Source organism: Callionymus lyra, chromosome 18, assembly GCF_982586985.1.
Source record: "Callionymus lyra chromosome 18, fCalLyr1.hap1.1, whole genome shotgun sequence".
NCBI classification, from domain to species: domain Eukaryota; kingdom Metazoa; phylum Chordata; class Actinopteri; order Syngnathiformes; family Callionymidae; genus Callionymus; species Callionymus lyra.
Genome location: NC_141835.1, coordinates 8,565,802 through 8,586,425, shown reverse-complemented (window position 1 = coordinate 8,586,425; position 20,624 = coordinate 8,565,802). Strand labels below are relative to the sequence as shown.

The 20,624-nt window shown below is 38.1% G+C and overlaps 2 protein-coding genes across 4 annotated transcripts in view; both read left to right on the top strand.

Annotated features, from left to right (window-relative positions):
* scaf8 (SR-related CTD-associated factor 8) overlaps window positions 1-20,624 on the top strand; it is a 68,773-nt gene that overhangs the window by 35,391 nt on the left and 12,758 nt on the right. The window lies entirely within an intron of this gene.
* Window positions 7,512-20,624, top strand: part of tiam2a (TIAM Rac1 associated GEF 2a) — an 85,891-nt gene continuing 72,778 nt past the window's right edge. For all 3 annotated transcript variants that reach the window (XR_015709300.1, XM_087780346.1, XM_087780345.1), the window contains exon 1: window positions 7,512-7,568. The gene's annotated coding sequence lies outside the window, so the exon portion shown is untranslated. The remainder of the gene's footprint in view (window positions 7,569-20,624) is intronic.

Genomic DNA, 20,624 nt, shown 5'->3' with positions numbered 1-20,624 from the left:
TTGACCCGCCCAAGGAAATTGTCGGATTGGTTAATTGTTGACTTGAACGAGGTAGGCAGGAACGAGTGTTTCTCTATATGGTATGGATTTTTTGACCTCTCGCCCTATGTAGCTGGGACTCAAACCAGTCGGGAATGAATAAATGAATAAGCCCTTGTGTGGCTTTCGTAGAACTCCTTAAACAATCAAGGTGTTCGGTAGAGTTTGAGTGGCTTGATGTCGTTCTGACCGGGCTCTCCATCATCACTTGTGCTCCGAGCCCCCGGTGTCAGATGTGATTTACATCAGGAGCTACCCCCCCCAACCCTCCCTCCGTCAGATGTGGTCTGAGAAAAAAAAAATCCTCCCTTGACTGACTCACGCTTGATAGCAACCGGTTAAAAGAAAGTAGATGAAATGTAGAAGATTTGAAGAGATTTAACAAACACAGGCTCCGACCAACAGGGATTTAAAGAAACACAAGAAGAGATTTTCACAGTTTTCTCCGAGTCGAGAAGCGTTTGTAACAGAGTGTGAAACATATCTCTGGAGATAGAACTTCCTAATAACTGAGTCTCATTTGAAAAATAAGTTTTTGTTAAGTTGACGGGTAGAAAAAGACAGAAATAATGAAAATAAATCACTAAAATATTAGTGTAATATAAGTTTAATAGCTAAAAAATAACTGAATATTTTTTCAAATATCACATTATATCAAATAATATAGGATTCATGAAAAAAAGAAACTCTAGTGATTTTAAGATAACATTTAAATTTATATTTGTCTTCCGATATGTTTTTAAGCTAAACCTCATTAACCTCCTTTAGTTAGCTCGGAAGTTACTTATCTTATAACTACTGTAGATGTTGTTGAAACTTCACTAGACTCAAATGATCAGTTTGTAGTTATTAGAAGTGATTAAGTTGATGATTAATATTAAAGTAATATAAAGAAAAATTGTAATTTATTTTTAAATACTATCTTAAATTATAGCGTAAATGCTAGCTGTTACTTATCTTCTTAATAACTACATATTTCTTTTTGCTAACCTTGCTAGTCTGAAATTATCAGTTTGTATTTATTAAGTTATTAGTTTATTGAAAATATATATGTAATAAAAAGTGTAATTGTGATACATTATTTAAATACTAGCTTAAATGCTAGCTGGCTAACACAAATCTTATCTTATAACTACTGTATATGTTTTTTGATAACCTGGCTAGTCTCAAGTGATCACTTTTTAGTTATTAAAAGTTATTAAGTTGATGATAAATATTAAAGTAATAAAAAGTACAATTGTGATTTATTTTTAAATGCTAGTCGGCTAACATGAAGTAAGTTATCTTATAACTACTGTAGATGTTGTTTGCTAACCTTGCTAGTCTCAAGTGATCACTTTGTAGTTATTAAGTTATTAAGCTATTGATAAATAATATAGAAATAAAACGTACAATTGTGATTTATTTTAAATACTAGCTTAAATCTTAGCGGGCTAACATGAAGTAAGTTGTCTTATAACTACTGTAGATGTTGTTTGCTAACCTTGCTAGTCTCAAGTGATCACCTTGCAGTTCTAAAAAGCTATTTAGTTATTGATAAATAATCAAGTAATAAAAAGTGTAATTGTGATACATTTTTTAAATACTAGCTTAAATGCTAGCTGGCTAACACAAAGTAAATTATCTTATAACTACTGTAGATGTTGTTTGCTAACCTGGCTAGTCTCAAGTGATCACTTTGTAGTGATTAAGTTATTGATAAATAATAAAGGAATTAAAGGTACAATTGTGATTTATTTTTTACCTGTTAGCTTAAATGCTAGCAGGCTAATATGCCATAACCGTTCTGCAATTTATCGTATTTATAACTAGATGCTAACCTTGCTAGTCTTTCTCAAGTGTTTATACTAATGAAATGTTATGATGATAAATAGTCAAACATTGAAAGGTACGTTTTGGGATATATTGTTTACATGTTAGCATTTTAGCGGCTACAACACGCTAGCGTGTTAGCAGCTTTGAGCCATATAGAGATTGCTTTATATATTTCCAATCCTGCCAGTCATCCGTCTGAGTCGGTTCCACACCGGCGCTGACAACAATGGCGCTCGGGTCGGTCGCACCGCGGTGGTACTTTCTTCACCTCCAGCTCAAGTCATCAACATCTGACATGTTCCTCCCCCCCGACTGCTCAGGCTTGACCCTTGAACTCTTCATCACCACTCTTTTAAACCTCTTCGTTTTCAACACTTCTTTCCAGCCCCAGTGTAATTTAAACATCCAAACATATTTTATTCATACAGAGACTAGAGTTTTTTTTTCATCTGCCGCATCAGAATATTTGTCAAGATAAGGGTCAGTTAAGAACTTAGAATTGTATAATATATTATAATATGGACTTACATTTTTATTAAACCTTTTTTTTAATTTGTAAATTCATTTTGTTTATATTTCTTTTTTTAATTTCCAGTTTTTTGTCCTAGACCACCAATATTTTCATTTTTTCACATTTTTATATATTTTAACAACCTAATATATAGTTTTTTGAAACATTTGTAAATACTCACATTTTTCAACACAAGAAAATAAATAAATCTCTCGTTTTTCACTCAACACATATGTTGCATTGATTCTCTCTCTACCTTTGCAAAAATAGTGCTTTATTTTATATTGTTTATTTATTATCATTATTTATTATTTTAATATTTAATCTCACTGCGGAGAACTCCTGGCAGTACATGTTCTTTTTTTCCTGATTTATTCTGATAATTATATATTTTTTATAATTATATACTAGGTCTGCACTTTTTGTTCCAGTACATAATTAAAAAGCACTTTTAATCAAATCAACCAAATTTTCACTTAATTCTTCCCTACTTTTTTTAATTTGAATCAAACTGAACAACAGTAAATCTCTCAATTTCTTTCAAAGGTTGTATCATATTCTTCTCTTAAATGTTTTCAATTATGAAAATAAGAAGATTTAATTTCATTTTTATTCTTTATTCTATCTTTCCCAAAAAATAAAAATCTAATATCAACAAACCTTCTTTATTTTCCCAACTTTTCATTTTTATAATCGAACTGCACGACAGTTTAATTTTTTTTACCCACTTTTTTTCTTCCATTTCTGTTATTACAAGATGAAAATCTGACATTAGCAAAATATTTTCTTATTCTACCCAAATTTTATTTTTGATCGAACTGCAATTGGAAAAAAAAAAAGAAAATGCTGTTAGCTTAAATGCTAGCGGGCTAACATGCTATAACGGCTCAGCAATTTATCTAAATTATAACAATATGTTTTTTCGGTAACCTTACTAGTTTTAAATGATCGATGATAGATGATGTTTGTATTTATTAAAAGTTATTAGTTTATTGATAAATATCACAGTAATACAAAGTAAAACTGTGATTTCTTTCTGAAACACTAGCTTAAATGTTAGCCGGCTAACGTGAAGTAAGTTACCTTATAACTACTGTAGATGTTGTTTGCTAACCTTACTAGTCTCAAGTGATCACTTTGTAGTTATTACGTTATTGATAAATAATAAATAATTTTAAGGTACAATTGTGATTATTTTTTTACATGTTAGCTTAAATGCTAGCGGGCAAATATGCTATAACAGTTCTGCAATTTATCGTATTTATAACTAGATGCTATCAAGCAGTTTTTCCACCTTTTTAAAATCATAAAAATAATAACTTAATTCTTACCGAAGCCTAATTCTTTCACAATCACCTTCCAACTGACTTTGACAAAGACATAGATTGATAGAACGTATATTTTCTTGTAATTTTTAAATAGATTTTTCTCCTCTTTGTATGTGTAAAGTGCATAAAAAGCCTGTCGTTGGCGTTGAAGGGTTGGCGGTCGTCATTGATTTCACGTTAGCTTGTCTCTCGGAGGCTAAATCACATGGATCGTCCCTGTCGTGTTCCATTAAAGCGTGGCCAGAATACAAGCGTTTGTTCTTTCGTCGCTGAGGCTGAAGAGATGCCCTTGTATTATGGCGGCTGCTCGTGGTGGAGTCGGTTTGTTTTTAGGCTCCGGGGTGTGGCGGGAGTTTTATTATAGTTCTTCTTCTCAGACCCCAAAAAAAACTCAGATCACCTTCTTAGCACCGCAGTCGTGTGCGGCTCGTACACTTGTAATAACGGCTTTAAAGCGATTGTGCGACAGTCCCGGGGTGATAAAAATCACTTCAAAAACTCCTCCCTCGCCGAGGAGACGCCATTACTGGTGGTAATGAAAGAACATGGAGGTGACGGCTCAAGCGTGGTGAGAGGTCAGAGTTCAGAGAGACACCGATGATTTCATTCTTGCTTGAGTGGCCTCGAGAGAAGAAGAAAACGTGTCACTCCAGAATGTTTTTTTTTATATCACCTATAGTCATATTAAATCTCATTAAATACAACAAAAATATTCTTCATCCTTTTTTTTAAGAATAAAGCAGAATGATTTTACAAAACAAACAAAAATAAAACGTCAAATTATATAAGTATTTTCTAATGGGAATGTGAAATTACTGGGTTTATTTGGCTCTTGCTCACGAGTGAGGGAAGAAAAATAACTCGAATCTAAAACCTCACTGGCTAGTTCTAGGGGGGAAGCCATGGGGCAGATCCACTGGGAATATCTTTCAGTAAATAAATTCTGAACCTCTTGAAATCAGCTGCTGCCCCCACGATCAAATGAGTGGAAGATGATGTGTAAATGTTTTTTATCCTTTTTTATCTTTGTTTTTAATAATAATAATACATTATACTCATATAGCACTTTTTGTGTGATTAAAAAAACTATATCAGACATTTTTCATTATTTTCCTATTTAAAGTCTTTTTTCATTCTTTTTTTGTTTAATATTGTATTATTTTACGTTTTTTCCATCCTTTTTTAAAAAAGATTTTCTTATTTTATGTTTTTTTCATCCTTTTTTGTTTAGTATTTTATAATTTAACATATTTTTTTGCTCTGTATTTTCTTATTTTAAGGTTTTTTTCATCCTTATTGTTTAATATATTCTTATTTAACGTTTTTTTCATCCTTTTTTGTTAAATATTTAATATTTTACATTTTTTCCATTCTTTTTTTGTTTCATATTATCTTACTTTACGTTTTTGTTCATCCTTTTTTGTTTAATATTTTATTTTTCCAATTTTTTTCATCCTTTTTTGTTCAATATTTTCCTTTTTTACTATTTTTTACTACTTATTTTCTTGTTCCAACAGAAAAGTGTGGACTGTGAAGTGTTTTCCTGGTTAACTGAAGTGCAGTTCAAGAGTCCAGTTGTTGGCTATAACAAGAGTCACATGACAGAATAAAAAAAAAGATTCAAGAGTAAAGATCTCTGTAGTGGAGGATGAAGGGGGTCTTCAGGGGGGTCTTCAGGGGGGTCTTCAGGAGGGGGTGAGTCCGGCTAATATGTGGAAGTGTCCTCGTGCTAATGACCACAGATGAGTCGTAACTTCAAGGGTGTGATTCCAGTTCATCTACTTGAGAAATGAGGTCATGTGATCACAGAGTGATGATGACTCTCCTTCCATCTGTGACTCTGAGTCAGAGATTTAATAGGTAGTTAAAGTTGTGTGTTTGTCACTTTTGAACTGGTCGAGTTCTCAGTCAAAGCAAACACATGTTGTTTTCTCTTTTGTCAAATATTTACACCTGGCTTCACATTTTTAAATGTGGCCATTAGAACAATAATGCTTGCGAGCTAAAATGCATTGTTAGCTGTAGCTTATTTACTAGGGGTGTGTGTTAGCAATAAAATTGATATGATAAATATCAGGATACTGGAGCAACGATACAATATTTTGTATATATTGTGATACTGTAGGAACCAGGATATATTTGTAGTATTGTCGAGTACTAAGTATTTACAGACCACATGACCATTTTCATTTGATTTGAAACTAAGAATATGTCCAAACCTCAGCTTTAGTTCCCGCTGGTAGTTAACTGTATCCTCTCGTCCTCAGTCATCACAGGACTTCAATGTTACTTAGCTGCGTAGGACGTAATGACTGCTTTAATTTATTTTGAAACCGGTTGACCGTATCCTCTTGTCCCCTGTAATAACCGGGATCTCGCGGGATTTCATTTGTTCTTTCAGCTGCGAAGGACATCATGGCTAGTGCCATCTAGTGTCCGCGTTTATTTGTGTGTCTGTATGTAGACAATATATATATAAATATGTGTATGTGTGTGTGTATATACACACATTTTAAAAAAGGTATACAGTGCTTATAAGTGAGAATATCGATACATTATTATTTTACATCCAGATAAGCGGATAAAATCTTTAGTTGACTGTATCATCTCGTCCTCAGTAAGTAAGTAAGTAAGTAAGTAATTTTTATTTGTATAGCCCGCAGAAGGTTTGGTTATAAGGTGTCCTTTCTTTCTTAACACAAAAACTGTATCGTAGACCTTGATTGAATAAAAAGTTTGAATTATTTAGTTTAGCTATGCTAACGTATTAGCCGGGTCCCCACTCTAGCTACTACTAGCCTGGTATAATAATAATACAACGCAGGGTTCATGTTGGTCGCGAGTTAGATCGCATTATCAGGTACGACTGAGGCTGATCGTAGAAAGCGAAACAACTGGTTTTTGTGCGACTGTCTGAGGGAGTTGAACCTGTTTTCTATCAGCGCGTTAGCTCACCTGAAAGTCATGCAAATTATTTTTACGTTGTGGTAACAGGAAGTGGAAACCTCTGGACAGGAAGTTGAATGAAGGAAGGTTGACGGATGCTTCGTTAACGTTGTAAAACGAATAAAAATGTACGTGGTGTTCAATTTAGAAGCAACTTTGCGTTACATACAAACAAAAGTATAGTATAGTATTTACAGTAAATAGTATTTATACCATCACAGTATGGTATAAATGTTAAATTAAATAGCGAAAAAATTAATCCAGATTTGCAAATTAATCCATGTTTGTGGCTTTATTTATAAATGCGGCAGCTACGGTGTTTGTAAAGTTTTCTTCTTGACTGGCAGATGAGGTCATGAATGATGATGTTTTTTGATGATATAGTATTTTAGCGGAAAGTTATTGTTAGGTGCAAATTATTTTTTTGTTGATTATTCAATAGGGGTTATTGCTGTTGATGGGTTTATCTTTTTATGTCATATTTATTCTTCGCATAATTTAAAGGTAAAATAATCTAATTCTAATGTACATCCGGGGTATTGTTGACGTTAGCAACATGCTAATAATTAGCATTACTTGTGATTTTTTTATTTTTTTTTTGTACTAGAAAATGTCGGCGCTATTTTATTCTAAAAGTTCCTCTACTACGTTCATCTTCTGGTGCTCCTGAGCCGAGCACCGTCTGTCCCTCCTCTCGTCTCGCCGGGGGAAGGAGGAGTTTTAACCCCACAGTGTCTGGGAGGAGCCCCGCAGCAACTCTCCCGGAGACCCGTCCGATGTTCAGTCGTCCCTGGTCGGAAAACCTTGAGGGGAATCTTTCAGAATCGAACCCCGATCGCTTGCAAACCCCCGCTCCGAGCTGTGACTTAAAAATCCCCGAGGAAGGAAACGTCTTAAATCGTGCGCGGAGCGAGAAGAAGCAGAAACCGGTAAGTTTTCAGCGGAACTTCGGTTTCCACTCACGCCGCTTTCGAGCGAGCCTTTCGCGGACTAGTCCGGGCTCACGCTCTGCTCGAAAACTTTTTTATCATTAGAGCTAAATATTTACTTTTAAAATCCCATTTTTACTTTACGACCTCCTAGTGTTAATAACCAACATTATTTATGACGTGATTAATTTAAAAAAAAAGAAGCCTGTTGTGCCTCTTATGACAAGCATTCAATTGAAGAGCCTCTGTTGGCCCCTGAAAAGGTTCCTAAAAGTGCTCAGCAACTGTACTTTCAATTGCATTTCTCCTCACACAAAAGCTCAGTGAGGGTGTCTAAAGGGTGCTGAGATGTTCAACATGTAACCCTTTAGTTGCCTTTTTTTTGTGTCCCCTCAGATTTATGACGACTTATATTTGTCACTCACTTAAGGTTGAGATTTACAGATGTATTTTAATGGGTCTCGTGTTGGTCGGGATTGGGTCCTTCAGCTGGCGCTGAAAGGCAACAAAAGGGCCAGGGGGACTCCCCGGGGTGAGGGGTCTGTCCAGTGTAAACACGAGGAGGAAGGTTTCTGGCACTGTCTCCTGGCATGGTTGCTGTCGCTGTCATGGAAACACAGATGCAAAGGTGTCAGTACTGCCCCCCCCACATCTTTGGACCCCCTGCTGAGCAGGTTATTGCATGAATAACGCAGACTAATGGTTGACTAGAGAAGCAGCAGGACACTTTGTGTTGGATTTAATTGATGTATTTGAAGGCTAAAATGGCTTGACGTTACCAAATATATCAGATTTTTCCTTCCCTGTCTGGATTTTTATCAACAGATAGAAAAAAACGTTGTGCTCTGATGAATCTCTGAATTTTTAGACATTTTGATCTGATTATTTCTGGTTAAACACCTGCTGGAAGACGGTAAATATGGACACATGACATTCCTTTTAAAAAGTAAACAAGACTTAAGGTCCACACTGTCTGCGCCTGACTACACGGAATGACATTGAGATGATAAACATGCCCTGTTTTTTAGTACGTAGCCATTAGTGCGGCTGTCTCTTTGTTTTGACGGTGATGAAGTCCCTATTGCGAGGTTGCGTCTGCCGATTTTTATTTAATAACATTTGCAGTAGGAGATTACTTTGTGGTTATTATTAAGAAAAAACTACAACTTTATTTTAAAGTAAATTGGTGGCGCTATAGAGCAAGTCATTTCCCTTAACGAGATGGGAAACGTTTAGTATCACAAATCTTATCTGCTCTTGTTTAATAATAACAATATTAGCTATTATTGCTAAATAAACAAGCTAGCTTAGATAGCCTAATTTCCCTTTTGACACATTTAAACAAAGACATTGGCGTATTTGTCGCGCTGATCTAGCGTGAAAACAAAAATGCATTTTCAAAACTTATATATTCTTTATAAAGCAGTTGTCAACCACAGGTCTGGGGGCCAAATCTGACCTTTAAAAGTCATTTTGTGTGGCCCGCTAGAGCTTTAAACAACTACTACACTAGTTTTCTGCTAAAATAGAAGTTGTTTTGTCTAAAGTCATTGGTGAAAGGGTATAATTGTGTTACTTATTACTTATCAGTAGTTTACCAACAAAAGTGATAAGATAAAATTAGCCTTTAACATTAGCCTTTAAAAATATAAATACTGTTTTGCCCCTGATTTGGTTTTGAGTTTAAAAGTTTGGCCCCTGTTTGATGGAGTTAATACATTTTATAATCAGGTATAAACATGCTAATGTTTGCAGAATTGAGCTGTGTTTTTGACGATTTACAGACACTTTTTAGTGGCGACGAAAAAGCTTATGTTAAGAAGAAGTAACTTGATTCCTAAAGCAGCGTGTTGTGAGGTTGGAAAGATAGCAAGTCATTGCAATAATTCTAGTTTTGCTGTTTTTATAAACAATGTGTGTCAAGGGGAGAACCTGTAATTGTTGGCTCGCCCCGGTTGAGAAAACACGAGTGTTTCACGTCTTTGCTCCTGCAGTCTTTTTTTCTCCATATAAGGCGGGGATGCATGTGACAGAACCGGCTCGGTCTGTGTTTATTGTCGCCCCTGACGTTGAAGGCGTTTAATTCGTCTCACGTGCTACAACTTGTCAAAAAAATGGAATTCTGACTGAACTTTCTTTCGACAAAGATGGCAGGCGGGCGGTCGATGGTTCTGTCCTCGGATCGCAGTCGGCGTGTTGCCTCTAGCGTTGCCGGGTCAGCAGCATCTGAAGAGGTGGCTATAAAAAGCAGGTTCTCTAAAAGCAGCAGATGACAGCGCTTTGGCTGAAGCGTCTCGTCGGTGATGCCAGGGAAACGACACATGACCCATCACTTCCCTCAGTGAGATGTCATAGTGATGGCTCAATATAGCTCGGAAAAAAACATTACACAATTACCCTGAAAATAAACTGTTTATTTATTTGGCCGCACATGTTGTCCGTCCACATAACAAGGATCTAACGAAGCGCTACATTCTTTGACCGTTCTCGTCTTCTTCTCTCCCCGGCCTTTGAGGAGATTAACACTCAGGTCTAAATTGAATTGTCCCCCCTCCAGGGTCCCCTTGTTTTAAGGAACAGTCTGTGGGATTTGCACAGAAAATGAAGATTAAAAGGTGACTGCGAGTTGAGCCATTTGTCAAATTAAACCCGCCGGCTGACTGGGGTGGAGTGAATTTTTTTTTTACTGGCGTCACGTGACTTCCCCAAGTGAACTAGACTTTCATTAACCCCAAGGTAATAACGGGGAGTACCGTTCTTTTATTGGTGTTCATATAAATCACGGCAGGATTGGGGTGCGTGAAGCAAATGGCCCCCATGACACCATAAGACTGGCTTTGTGTCCAAGTCAGGCAGTAAATAACAAGTGGGGAAATGCTACGTCAGCATTTTAGAGGGCTTAAATAGTGTGTACTCTTTATAGTGGGTTTTAAATATATAAATAAAACATAGGTTGGCCAAGTAGGTTATGTGGTCATTAGGAGTGTGTATTTGCAAGAATCTGGTTATACGATACGTATCACGATACAGGGGCAAAGATATGTTGTGATACTGTAGGAACAAGGATATATTTGCAGTATTTCTTCACTTGCAGTGACCTTGCAGAATACACAGACCGCATAAATCTTAAGGAAGTCATAACTGCTGTAATTTGTTTTAAAACCAAAATATGTCCAAACGGTAGCTTTAAAAGCTGCTGGAGTCGACTGTATCCTCCTGTCCTCAGTCATCTCGCAGGAAATGTATTGTTCCTATAACTGCAGAGAAGTAATAACTGCTGCCATCGAGTGGAAGTTTAATTGTACCACAACACAAAAATGAACCTTACAAATGCTTGTAACTTGTAAATAAAATAAAAACATTGAATTATTTAATTTTATACACACTTTATTAAAATGTAAACCATAATATAGCTATGTTTATAACGCAATATGATTTGAACCCCCCCACCCAAAAATAAAAGCTATTGATACAGTATCTTGAAAAAAAAAGATTTTGAAATATCAATATATCTTTTTTCCTTACAACCCAAGTGGTCATGGACTTTTAAAATGACTTTTAATCGGATCAATGTATTTCAGGAAATGTTTCTGAGGTGCTTTACGAATCAAACTTACTTACTTAAAGGAATGGATTAAATCATTTTAAGTGTTGATCGAGATATCCATCTTTAATTAACTTACCTGTGGCTGATATATTTTGTACCTCATCGTAAGAGAAGAGCTAAGAATGTTATTCCATGGAAATTTAACTTTTATATCGCAGACTCCTCCAGTGTTTTGAATGCCTGAGAGGGTAAGAAAATATTCTCGTGACCATGATTGATTGGTGTTTAATCCAAATTCCAACCTTGATAAAGAAATAAGTATCTTTGGTGTTTACTTTAAAACCAGATGACGTTATTGTGTCTAAAGCCATGGCCCACTTCGAAGAATTCCTCAGGCAACCGGTGCTCTGTTTTCATATGGAAATACTCTACACTCCCCAACAGATTAGATTTAATCCCGCTCTTTCGTTCCTCCTGACAACAAAGTGAATTGTGATTGATCCGTGCCACCTCGCTCCAGTAGCCAGAAGGTCTCACTTGATATCAGCGTCCAATTGGAAGGGCAAACACAGCTGGGGTTTGCCGGTTGCAAGGGGTTTTTCACTTGGCGCCATGTGTCTTCCTTTGTCCGTCCCATGATGGATGGATAGAGTAAATAATGCTACACGTTTACTTAAGCCTGACCCACCTGCTCATTAGTAGATGGGGGGTAGTCTTCTGGTTCAACCTTTCCAAGGTACATTCATCGATTGTTTCGTACATTTGCAGTATTGATGGGCTTTCGTTCGGGCTACTTGGAAAAAGATCAAGATGATGTGTTTTCGCTGCTCACAAAGTCCATCTGAAGGAACACACACTGCCAACGCTGTCACCCCATTCATCACAAACCTCTTGGCAGGCTTGTTAGACATTGTAAAAATACTGTATCTCCAATTCTTACAACCTAACTTCGTCACGTCTCGGATGGATTATTATTGGCAGCACCAATGCTCAACGGGACCGGAATGCTAAGCGAGGGTTTTCAGGTCAATACAATCTGGCAATTAAAGACAAACGGGTTGCCAGCGTTAAGATTAATCATAAGGTTGTTGTGTAGTTAGTTGTAACTATAAATTATTTTTTTTCCTCTGGGGAAATCTGCTTAGTCATGGAAGCATAGATCTTTTTAAAAGCATATTATACAAATTGGAAAACAACTAAAAGACCCACAATTTATTGTGATACCAGACTATGGCTCATTTTAAGGGTTACAAGAACATTGCAACAGCAAATATTTTACACACACAAAGCCTTCCACATTTCCAAGGACTTTTTCAAAAGCTTTAGGCATCGGGCCGTTACTTGTTTCCTGGCACTCTCACGCTATCCAGGAGGATCTCCTTCTGTCCTTCAGCCAGCCGGGCTTGAGTTTCTTCTGCCGGCATTCTCTTCCCGCTCTCTTTATTACCACTGCCAGCAAGTGTGCATAGATATGTGTCTCATTTTTCTTTTTGGAGGGTTCCTGCTACAACAAGAACACACTCCGTGCTACAGTCGTACTAAGAAGCGACTACCAAGTAGTGGGCGCTCCTTCAAGAAACACCTTAAGACATTTTTATTTGTTCAGGCTTTTCCTTGATTTTCTGGGACTCCTGTGTTTGTCTCGGTATTATCTTGACCTTTAGAGTATATATTTTATTGAGTATTGTTTTGATTGTTTAAGCGCTTTGTGACCCTGGTCTCGAAAATTGCTATATAAATACAAATTACTTACTTACTTAATACTCATGATACATCCTCACAGAGTCCCATTCAAGCTAGGTTTGTCTTCTGGAACGTCCAGATCTTCGGCCAAGTGTACTTGGTCCAATCTCTCAAAAATACTACAACCATGTTTGTCGTAGTTCACTATTTGCGTTTCTTTATCTTTTATTTGACATCGTACTATACCCACTGCATACCGTGTAAGACGGCGACAGCTGCCGCGCTTGAATCTTTCTCACAGTATGATGTAATGCAGTAGATTCGCAGCCATGACCAAATTGTTTTGGCGGATTCCAAGTGCCTGCAAGGGTCTAAGATAATTTTTTTTTTTTGGGGGGCTCATTAACACTCCTCTTCCGTACCCCTTCCCCAACTTTTAGCAGTCCGAGGTTTGATCTGTCAACGCGATAAGCTCTTTCCCTTCCACTTTCAAGTCTTCGGGCTTTGTCATGTTTGTTCAGTCATCTGGCGTCTGGCCAGTGTAAACGGAGACTTCGTCGTGATTGCTTCGGGGGTCACGGGCAAATCCTGGTCTTTCGCTCTCAATTATACAGCCGTCATGAACCGTCTTCTCTATGAAAAAAAAAAAGGTAAACGTATCCAAGTTGCTCCTTATTTCCTGAAGCGACATGGTAATGTCGGCTTGTTTTCAGATCTGTAAGTGAAGGGGCTCGTTGTATGGCTTGTCAAGATTAAAGCAAGGGATCTGTGTTGTTGATGATTTTATGGGATGTTTCAGAAGAGAAAAAAAGAAAAAGGTCCCGAGCTGAAGAGCCAAGTGGCCTGATGCGGGGAAGCATGTGTGTGGGCTTGATTTCATTGCCTTCTCAATATGGTCCTCTTCAATTTCACATCACGCTCTGGAATTCCGTTCTCATTATTTTCTCCTTAGCATCCCATAAGACATGATCCCTGCCTGGCAGTTGTTTCGGAGCATTTTCATCTCGAGGTTCGATTCTGTCTGAGCGATTCTGTCCCTTTCTTTACGCTTCCCTCTGCTTGGCAGTTGTTTTTCTTTCTTCATTTACGTGCAAGATGTTTGGAAATCAAACAAATCTACCCAAAACTGAAACAGGTTTTTTAATCAAATGGGTCATGTTTTCTAAGGAGGCGTCACGCCAGGTCAAGCACATTACAGCTCACTTTGTTGGAATTTGGGGCAATCCTGCCGTATTCCGAGAGCTTATTCCTCCGAGTGGACTAACTACTTAATCCAGGAGTTTCTCAGCGACCACCAGGTGCTTAAATCTGTTTTTAGAAGCTCAAATGTTGCTACTACTCTTTGATAAATGCCAAATAAATGTTTTTGAACTGGAAATGTTTTGGTCCAGCTGGGTAGCTTTAATGTTTCTATTACTTTTCGATTCCAAGGTAGTATCATGCAAGGTTGTCACATCTTGCGCTTCTTCGGACCAAATCTTACTCATAAAATATACTCTTGATACTAAACTTCATACCGTTTTTTTCCATTCTCCTGGGCTCACAAACACCCCTTGAAATACTTTCACTCACTTTTAGAAACATTGCAATTAACAAAATGTTGTGAAAACTGAAGGGTGTCCAGGCGCGCCCACCACTACGTTGGATTGATAAACAACCAAAAGTTGTCTTGTCAAGTTTCATTCCTATTATCTATTCTAAGAAGCTTTCAACTGTATTGTTGACTTTTTAGCCATGATGGAAATGAATGCATTCACCGTCTCTAAAACAGAATCTGGCGATTCAATACGTATCACGATACAGGGGCAAAGATACAATCTATTATGATGCTGTCGGAACGAGTACTTGACTGTAGTGTTGCAGTATTTTTAGATGGATTCGTAACTGATTTAATTTGTTTAAAAAAACTATATATGTCCAAACATCAACTGTCCACTGTATCCTCTCATCCTTAGTCGTCGCCCGGATCTTGCCATCTAGCGACCGAAGTTTAGTTGCACAAGAAAAATGAACAAATGTTGTTTATATTTGCATATAATTGTAAAAAAAAAATAGTTATTGAACCATAAACTATGGTTACACATTAATATTATTTTCAAGCCAAAAAAATATATATTTAAAAAAACAAAAATCTATATAGTGCTGTTGAATATTGATACAGTTATTGCTACTTTAATAGAGTGATGGTATCAACATAAATTGTCATCCTTAAAATCAGTATTAGATCATTTTGAGTCAACCATATCAACGCGAGGCTCTCGAAAGGCCGCCTAAAAGTCACATGGCGGTCTAGTAATGCCCCCCCAGGCATTGGCCTGGTTTTGCGGTTTCCCCCAAACGTGAACAAAGAGGTATCCTCGCTCTGAACACGACTCGTCTTCTCTCAACCACCCGAATTCAAATCTCCCTCCGAGAACTTTTCCAGATGGTGCCGCCTTGGATGATGTCAACAGTTTAGACGAGCGGTAAAAGTGGAATAACTGACTCACAACCAGAAGGGATGTGAGTGTCCTGTGTGTAACACGACTGTGCGCCGGAGAAAAATGTTCTGTCCACGTTGCAGCTCGTGGCGCTGAACAACTTCGAGCCTCCTTTTTAGTTTCTATCCATCCCTAGTAAAATAAAGGAAAATCCCTGAACGCTTTTATTGGACTGTTTAGTCTAATAAATCGTCTCCTCGGTGGATGTTGTTTCAGTCTGTCGGTGACATAACGCCGCTCCATGACAAGTACCGGATCCATGGAAAAACATTCTTTTGTTGATACAATTTTCGGCAACCGCTTGCCTTCTCGAAAATCCTCTGCCATAGTCGTTAGCCGTGTTAGCGTGAGCCGCTCGGTCGCCAGCGGCGAACCCTGTGGTCCGCTCGCGTGGACGAAAACCTTGTGGTTTTGGCTCGTTTCGAAACTAATGGGGGGATATTTTGCAGAGCGGCCGTTCGCCCGCCTCGGGACTCGGTCAGGCGGAGGATAAAAAACACGGCGAGGGGAAAGTTCAGGACTCGGGTGTAAGCCGATAGTCTTGTTGTGGCGTCAGAATCCTCCTCCGTTGTTTTCCCCGTTGCTTTCTTTCCTAACCCTATCATACGCCGGGAGACCTCCGTCCATTCTTTTTCCGATATATATTCCCTCCATAACCGTCTCTCCGGCTGAATACTTTGGTTAACCACAGAGCTTCGCTGCTACGGAACATCAATACTCGTCCTGACAAATGATTATATTTATGTATGCAGGATAAAAAACCGCCAGCGACTAAAACAAGGACTGTTTTCCCTCAAGTCGTCGATGACTTTAACTCCTCCTGACTCGTTGTTGACTTGTTTATTTCACAAGCAATATCTCGAGTCGGTCCGGTGATTGACAGCGGCCCGTCTTCGAGAAAACTCGCCGTCACATCCCGTCAGTTGGTTATTGATACGAAGCAGAGGCTTGACATCGTCGATGATCCTCAAATGGATAAAAAAAACTGCTTCATTTCAATCAGTGTCAAGAGTTTCTCTCAATATTAACTTTTTTCGTTTGTTTGTTTTTTATAACTTTGGTGCCTAAACTACTATTTTTATTGGCTCCCTTAAGTGATTTATTTTTCCTTTTAGTGTTGATCCCTTTTCTGTTGAATAGCTTTACTTCTCCCTCCCATTTTCCACTACTCTTTTTTTCCCTCTTTTTTGTCTTGATTGGTGGTTTTTCTTTCATTTTCTATTATTTTACCCTGTAATTTTCATTAAATGTTCTTCATCTTTCATCATTTTTCACTGCTTTCTTCTCTGTTACTCCATCCCCTAAATGAGGATTTATTTGTATGTGTTTTTTGCATGATGTTGATGTCATTCTTTTCTTTTTATAGACTTTTCTTCTTTTTTCTCCCTGTTTTATCATCCCTTTCTCCTTTCTTTTATATATTTCCCTTTGCTCACTGTCCTCTTCATATTTTTACTTCCCTTCTTTCTTTATCCCTCTTCTTTCTTCAACTTATTCTGCTTATCTTCTCTTTATTTGTTCTCCATCCACTTTCTCTTGCTTCCTGTGCTCTTTTTTTCATCTTCTGCTTTTTTCTTTTCTTTTCTTTCTTCCCCCAATACTTATCTTGGTTGATGATGTTGTTCCCCCTTATTTTCTCCTCCCCCTTTCACCATACTTGTTATTCTCATCTTTTTTTCTCCTTCAATACATCTTCCCTGTCTTTTAAACTTCTTTCACTCTCTTTTCTGCTCATCTGTATTTTCCTTTTCATCTTCTCTGCTCTTACACCTCTTTCCCCATCTAGTCTTTTTTTCTATTAGTTCCATTTTGTAAAAATGTATTTGTTTTTTACTTGCACTCATTTTTGCTCAATTGTATTCCCTCTAAGAGGTGGTTAAAGGTATAATACATGTTGTTTAAACAACTCGTACTTTGTAACTCGGTTGCAGTTTATGGTGGTTTGGAAATGTTTATTTGAAATGGAAAACTTTTTATTGATTCTAGTCTCGTTCTTTTAAATAAATCCATTAGTTCGACTGTTCTTTCTAGCTAACCACAGCGGTAACTTTCTTTACTTCAAATGATGGACTCCGGACTTAAACCGTCAGTTAAAAAACGAGTAAAAATATCCTGGTCTCCACAAAGAAGCAGCTTCTTCTTGAAGGCGGACATTTGCCTCAAGGGTTAAGTACCCGTCTCCATTCCTTCTAGCCCCACCCCCTTTTTTTGAGAAGAGAAGGCTGTGAATAAATACCACCCCTTGTCTCCTCATAATGGAAGAGCTTGACCCTCCGCGACCTTTCGCCGGTCGAGCATCTGCCTGTCGATCCGTCCTATGGGACGTCGCCCCGCCGTCACATCTGCCAGAGAACCGTAATTCAAACCCCTCCTGGAATTCTATTGAGACTATTAATGAGACCTGGGAATGAACGGTGTCTATTCTGATCCATAATTTTATGTATTTCTTATTGTGGTGGCCTCGATAATGGGGAGCGTTTTGCTGGTGGACGTCTCCCGGTATAGACGGTAATGAGTTTGGCAGAGGCCTTAATTTAATCGTGTCGATTAAAGAGGTGCAGATGTGGGGCAGCTGCTAGCGCTCAGCCGACGCTCCCAGTTGTTGCAATTTGGTGCCAATGTTGGATAAATCCTGTGTTATCAGGCCACATTCCTCTACCGCGAGACCTTCTTGGGGGGGTTGTTGTTCCGCGAGGTCCCGGCTAACGTGCCGCCGCGTCCGCATGACCCGGAGAAACTGTTTTTTAGGTGAGAACCCGACACAGGCTCGGTCTTTGTTTGTTTTCTCACGCACCTGCTTTGGATTATAGGCTAGTTTTATAATTCAATAGTTTTGTTTGTGAGCAAATCCTTCTGTGTGCTGGAGGTGTGTTGAACTCTGGCACAGTTCTCGGCGGTGGAAATGGGTCAATGTGTCAGGCAGGACCAGAAGATGCGGAAAGAAAATGAGCACATCACGCCCTCACGAGTTCACCTTGTGTGTCGGAACCTGTTGAGTGAGACCGTCTTCGGGAAGCTTTTACACTTCCGGGCTTGTTGTCGACTCAATTTCTATCTACTTAGAGTCAAGAGTTTGGTTAAACACAAACAAATAATGATACAATAAGTGTTTCAATGCAGGTTTATTCTGAATAAACTCAAATTCCCAAATTATTTTCTGTTAAACACAAACTTCTAACACAAAAGTACAGATAATTATCAAATTAGTTTCTTCACCAGTTTACCCAGAGGCTGAAACTTGGACCCAATTAAAAATATTGATTTAATTAACTTAAATTTAATAATTAATAACAACATAAAATGCTTTTTTTTTTGCTGTTTTAAGAGGCTACCGAGATCTGGAGCTGATCCCAGCTACTTGGGGTGAGACGCAAAAGATACCTGGGACATGTGACTGGACAGGACGTACCACTGACACACTAACTAATACGGACAATTTTGAATCAGAAACCGAATCGGAAAAAATGTTTATTTATGTAAAACTATTTCTGTGGTGTAATATAAAGTAAAAATAATGAATTAAATGAATGAATAGTTAACTAAGCTAAAGTGAAAAGGTTCACCTATCGACATTGGATCGCGGGAGGAAACCGGAGTTCCTGGAAAGGAATACAAAATACGCGTCAGAGAATGAGCAAACCGAAAAGGGCCTAGGTTAGGCTAGTGTTGAACCCACAACCTTCTTGCTGCACCATATCCACATAGAGTTGCCAGTGTGTGGCGCTCTCAATAATAAAGGTTAGATTTCTCATTGGGAAAAATAGCAAAAAAATCTATTCAAGTTTCCTTTTTTACCATTGAAATATTTGAAAAAATAAATCAAAGTTGTCAATGTTAGCTAAACCGGCTTTTAAGAGCAAACATTTCAAACTTTCTTTTAAAAAAACATTCTTTTTTTTCCAACTTAAAACTGTGAGGAAATCCGTGCGGCACCTGTGGACGTCTAATACAAACACTGTCACGCTACGTTGGAAAATAACGGCGCAGCTCTTTTCCACAATATTTCACCGTCCAGACATCCTGCGAGCAGACATCTGAAACTGGCCGAGGCGATGAGTAAAATTTATGTGCGTCTGGCTGGCTCATCACCAGCTGTCTCGGCCGTCATTCCTGCCTCAAGATGCTGAGCAGACACTCGAGCTCGAATTTCTCCTTATCTGCCCCGAAAGAAGGACTTACCTGATAGCAGAGGCTGAGCCCCGGACTAATAAAAACTAAATGTTTAGTTGTGATAGTGTTGAACTTGAGCCCTTTTAGATAAATAACGTTCGGGCTCGTGGCCCCCACACAGTCTTGTTTTGGTTCAAATGTTTCTAATTTCCAACTATCTGTAGAGCTTCTGTCGCGAAGTGTGATGATGGATTCATGGAAGATAAGATTGAGATATGGAGTTAACGTGAGGATTGGCAGGACCTTGATGGCGGAGTTGACCCTGTGTTGGCGACGCTGGATTGTTGGTGTTGAACCTGTTGGAAGGTCACAAGTTTGATACCAACAAATGAAATATGTGGTGAATAGTTGTGTTTTTGTCATCTGAATCCAGAGCTTCACCCTCATGCCTTTAAACTCCTGGAGATTTAGAGGTTATTATTTAGACGTTTTTATTGTTACCAGCTTAATTGTGATGACATTATAGCATTTGTAGATATTTGGCAATAATCTTGGGGACTTCTCCCTCTTTTTCTACTGAACTGTTTCACTATGTCGTAATTACTCTCTTGGGGTTTGCAAACTTTGAAATGCCTTGATGATGACCTATTCCAACTACGTACGAAAAGTGGTATTTTAATTGGTTTTTGCTTGTTAAAGAGACATTGAATAATACTGTAATTTAACGATGCAGTTTAAAGCCCTTAAGAAGCTTCTATTTGACCTCGAACCTTTGGCATGAACCTGATGTCATCAACACTGCAATAATATTCTAAAGACTGGTGTCCTGTTCAGGGGGTCTTCCGCCTCTAGCCCTGAGAAGCTGGGATAAGCTCCAGCCCCCGTGACTCCGATTAAGGGAATAGGCGGCAGCAAATTAATGAATAAATTAATGATTTTGAGCTTAACCATGGGGGCATTAATTGCTGAATACTCAAGACACAACATAGATATATGTACTTGTAACACACATTTAAGGCAAATCACAAATCTCTACTTTGGGGAAAAACCTTGCTACGTTGTCCAGTCAGATCCCAAATATATGATCAACATTTGAAAGGGAAAAAATAACAGCCTTGTAAAAAACACACCGGCGTAGTCTTCCTATTATTCCATAGGGAATTTACGTGACCTTGGTGGCAAAACAGAAATACTGCTACTTTTTAGGGCAGTAAAGCTTACCTTAAAAGTGCATTG